Source organism: Balaenoptera acutorostrata, chromosome X (assembly GCF_949987535.1).
Source record: "Balaenoptera acutorostrata chromosome X, mBalAcu1.1, whole genome shotgun sequence".
Taxonomy (NCBI): Eukaryota; Metazoa; Chordata; class Mammalia; order Artiodactyla; family Balaenopteridae; genus Balaenoptera; species Balaenoptera acutorostrata.
The window spans coordinates 91,062,024-91,066,701 of record NC_080085.1 but is presented as its reverse complement, the minus strand read 5'-3'; the positions used below and the strand labels follow the sequence as shown (position 1 = coordinate 91,066,701).

Sequence of the window (4,678 nt, the reverse complement as noted above, 5' to 3'; positions counted from 1 at the left end):
ACCAGAAAATTAGAACTACTTAATAAACTAGTTGCATGCACATATATGTATGCATTATGTGTATGTGCGTGGAACGGTATTCTCTAAATAATCTTCTGCCACTTTCTTCACTCAAAAATATAACTTCAATATAATTTGATGTCACTACACATTTTTTATTTCATTACTTTTTATATCTGCACAATTTCCACAGTGTGGATAATTTATTTAACCATTCCCATATTAGCGAAAATTTAAATCGTTTCCACCAACTTGAACTTTCAACATTGGAGTGGTTACAAAGTTGAACCAGATAAGGTTTTTGTCCTATGGCACTTACAGATAAGTAAGGGATACAAAGCAGAAAGTCAACAAAACAGGATGAAAGAGTTAGGATAGGTAAATAGAGTGCAGGCAACTAAGGCAGAATCAAGAGGTCAGCAAAGACTTTATTTCCATTATAAACTTAATTTTTAAAAGCACCTAGCCAGCAACAACAGCACTCTCTCCCCAACAACTCTGCTTTTGCCACAGGAAAAAAGTTGCCTGGTCCAAGCTGTAGTACAGCTGAAGTGTGCCTCTCCGCAACCTAGCAAGATGCTCTACATAGATATGAACCTCAATGCTTAAGCAAAGCAATCTCAAGAATCTAGCTGAGGTGGATCTTAAGCATTCTGTCACATAGTAAGAAAGTCTAAGCAGACCAACTCAAGGATTCCTATTACTGTGGTCAACATAGACACCATGGGGACATATGAAATGGCAGTGGTTATGACACAGCATTTCAGGTTCACAGCAATTCATAAGCATTATGCCCTGGATAACTAGAAACTCTTGGCCACAATAATCCACAATGTGTGCAGCATTTAGTTGTGAGTTCAGGAAGTGGGCAGAATTATCTGGAAGAGATGAAAAGTTGTGCTTCAAGTTAAGTTCATTTGCTTGGATGTGGCCAGTGGCTATTCTGAAGAGTTTGTGGAACTTTGGAAACTTATGCATGCCAAATTTCCAAATGTCAGGGAACGTAGTGACAGGAGGGATGGTAGAAGAGTTTACTTTCTGAAGCAGAGACTTACAATCTAAGTGGAAATCAGCCTGGGCTCTGTGTGTACCACTTACCTCAGAACATGAGTGGACTACCCGCAGCTGAGCAAAGTGATGAAATGTGTTGGGTCTGCTTGCACTCCAAAGGGGCAAATCATCTCAGAAGACAACTGCTTGAGTCCATGTACGGCAGCCAAACCTTTGGATCTGGAGCAGATTTTGCCATACTGGGAGGGATGTTTTCAAGCCATAGACAGCGTGCTAGAGAAACGAGGGAGAGAAATAGCCCTCTCAAGCTATTCTATGGGATGAGCTTTGAAAGAGCAGTAAGAAATATGCAGGAGTTGCTGAATACAGAGCCTCAGGAAATGACTTCGAAAGAGAACATAGAAAACAATATTCTGGATATCATATTCTTGTATAAGAGCTCCTTTCTCCTCCCCTCACACCACTTGAAAGGCTTTAGACTTTGGAGCTATCCCCAGTGCCCTCTTGGTGTATAAAAACAGAATATTGATTGGGTCAGAGGTACATGGTGTCTACTCTCCAGAATTCATGTCTTCATTGTTTAAATCAATTTGTGCCCCCTTTTCATTCCTTTTTAAAAAGTTTTTAATTGACATGAATGCTCTTGTCTCCAAAAATCTTACATTTAAAAAGCTACTGTGATTAACTTAATTTCAAAGGCAGCTGAATGCTATATTGATGCACTGAAATTGCTCAGGGACAAGGATGAAGGTAAAGGCCTGTAACATCTGGCTCTCGGTAAGGTGGGCACCAGTGAGCTGACTGATCTCTCTCTTATGACTATTTAGGAAAACAGGACAATATCCTCTGTCAGTAGCTCCATAAAAATGGTATTAGGGTTGTTCTGACTATCTGTAAGCAGAATAAGCAGAGGAGGGGGACAATGAAACTTCTGCTCCAATTTTTGTGCAAGCAGAAAGAAGGTTCGTCTGTGAGCCAATTGGCATACAGCTCCTTCTGAATCTCTGAGATTTCTGGGAGATGCACTGTTTAAAATCACAAGAGCCACTCAAGCAGCATGAGAGCTGGAGCCTGACCCCCACTCTCCATCAACCCACATCTGAACATCTGCCTGGTTAGATAACCCCCACCCAACACAAACACAAACACACAGGAAAGGGGAAAGGTAAAAGGCAACCTTTGCTAAGGGCAATATGAGGGGTGCAGACCCTACGTGCAGCATTGATGGGGTGGGGTGGGGGAGAGATCACTTCCAGCTGGGGTGGCTTTAGAGGCTGGGTGATGAAGGCTAGGTCCCTAAGAATGAGCAGGACCAGGATCTAGGAGGAAGAGGAGTGCAATCAGGTGGAAGAACATATCATGCAAAGACAAAGAGAGAGAAGAAGGCATACTTGGGCATAGTGTATGAGAGTTCCTTTAGGATGGGGCAGAGAAGTAGATGACAAGTGTGGCTCAATTCTGATCAACACTGAATGTCAGGATGAGGAAAGTAGGATTTAATTCACAGATGGTGGGGTTGCCATCCAGGGCCTCTGAGCAGGAGAATGACAAGTTGAAAATAAGAAAGAGTGAAGTTTAATTTGACGGTAATGTGCAAAGTAAATTGAAGACAGAGAGGGAGGCCTGAAGGTAGATAGGTCGGAGAAAAGGTTACCCTAGTAGTCCAGTTTGAAGCAATGTTTATAGCAGCTCTTTTCATTATTACTCAAAACTGGGAACAACACAAATGTCCTACTGAGGGTACATGGACAAATAAACTGGAACATCCATATAACAGAATACTACTCAGTAAAGAGAAAAGAATGAGCTATTAATGCGTGAAACAGCTTAAATGATGAATCTCCAGGGCATTATGCGGAGTGAAGGAAGCCTGTCTCTAAATGTGACATGTTGTAGATTTCATTTATGTAACATTCTGAAAAAGACAAAAGATAGGCGTTGGGAATAGATCAGAGGTTGCCAAGAGTTCAGGAAAGGGGGTAAGGTATGACTGCAAAGGGGTGGCATGAGGAAGTTTTTTGGGGGGTGATTGAACTGTATCCTGATTGTGGTGGTAGTTCCACAAATCTATACATTTCTTAAACTTCACAGAACTGTACACCCAAAAAAGAGTCAATTTCGCTATATGATAATAATTTTATAAAAATATCAGTTGTCCCCTGTTAAATATAACATCTGAAAGGATGGAAATATTTTGTGGTAGTTAATGGTTACATCTTTATAATTCAGTAGCTATATTTATATTAAAAACTCTCCCTCGAATAATAGGAAATGTATCCATCAACTGTGGAACAAATTCTTCATGCTTAAATATAAATGATAAAACATTAAAGACAGCAAAAATACTTTTTCCAACCTTGCTATCTTGGTGGTGGGCTCTGTTTTTGGCTACCGCATCCCACCGTGACCATCCTAGATAAGACACCCCTCTCTGCCTCCTTCCCCTGACTCCAGCTGGCTCCACTGGCCAGATTGCCATTCCCGGCACCAACATACCTCCAAGTACCAGTGGATTCTGGGTTGCGGGGACATCAATTTCCTCTTTTAACTAATATTTTTACTGCAATGATGTCCTCTCTGCTTTCTGATCATAACAATTATGCATGTTGATAGTTCTCTTTTCTAATGGATCAAAGTGAATGATATCAGAATATCTCAAGAGTGGCATGCATGAACAAAAATTCCACCTGCTAAAAAGCCTCACACCAAATGGTGAGATACAGGGAACTCTCTCCTTTCTGAGTGTTTCAAGGATGTATGAGAGTTATTTTCCAACACATTTTTTTGAGTTCCAAAGTAAAGTTGACTCCTTTATAGACTCATCTGATTAGCAAGGCACTGGATCCTACAGAGGACATAAGAGGCAGTGTGCCTTGAAGCCTCCACTTAAAACTCAAGCGGAAGCCATGCAGCAGTCCTCATGAAAAGGTCAGACATCTAACACTTGATAACTTGAGTTCAGTCAGAAAGAGAAAAAGTAGTGGATTACTTACATAAAATTGCTAACAAGAGAAAACTGGGCCTCTTCCCACAGATTAATTTGGGGTCAGTTTTTAAAGGCGCTGTTTTAATAAGATTTTAAAAACCTTTTCTAACAGATCAATATGTTGTGAAAACTGTCATTTCATTTGCAGCCATTAGAAAACTTTTCCAAAGTCTTAAAAATTCATGTAACTAATTTGTCCTCCATATTGTGTCAAATATTGCTTATGTAGTATCTCTTTTCTAAAAATCATTTTTAAAAAGTATGCTGATTGTTTAAAACATTACACAAAGCAGAAAACTATTCTAGAGAACTAGTAAAAAAAAATCCCACACCCTCACTCCCACATTCTTTTCTAGCTGCCCTCCCGCCCCCATCTACCACCTTCGCCCATTTTAATGCTAGACAGGACTCCAAGGGAAATGGTGGACTGAAGGACCTTGGGGGAGGCGTGGAGGTGAAATTGGAAGCAGGAGAAAGAGATGATTCCCCAAAGAAGAAGGAGAAATGGTCGATTCACCCCGAGAGGCTGATTCTCCCTGGTAACCCGAGAAAAACGAGTAGAAACTGCAGGGACAAGATACCAGTTTTCTTGTCTCTGATTGGCAAATACGAAAAAAGATTGACAGTATCAAGTGGAGGGAACGCAGGGGGCGGGCTGCAGTGTTAAATGGGAGGGGTAAC

General features: G+C 40.9%; 1 pseudogene; it reads left to right on the top strand.

Moving 5' to 3' along the window:
• Positions 1 to 601: 601 nt before the first annotated feature.
• Positions 602 to 1,526, top strand: LOC102997716 (GMP reductase 1-like; annotated as a pseudogene).
• Positions 1,527 to 4,678: the final 3,152 nt, after the last annotated feature.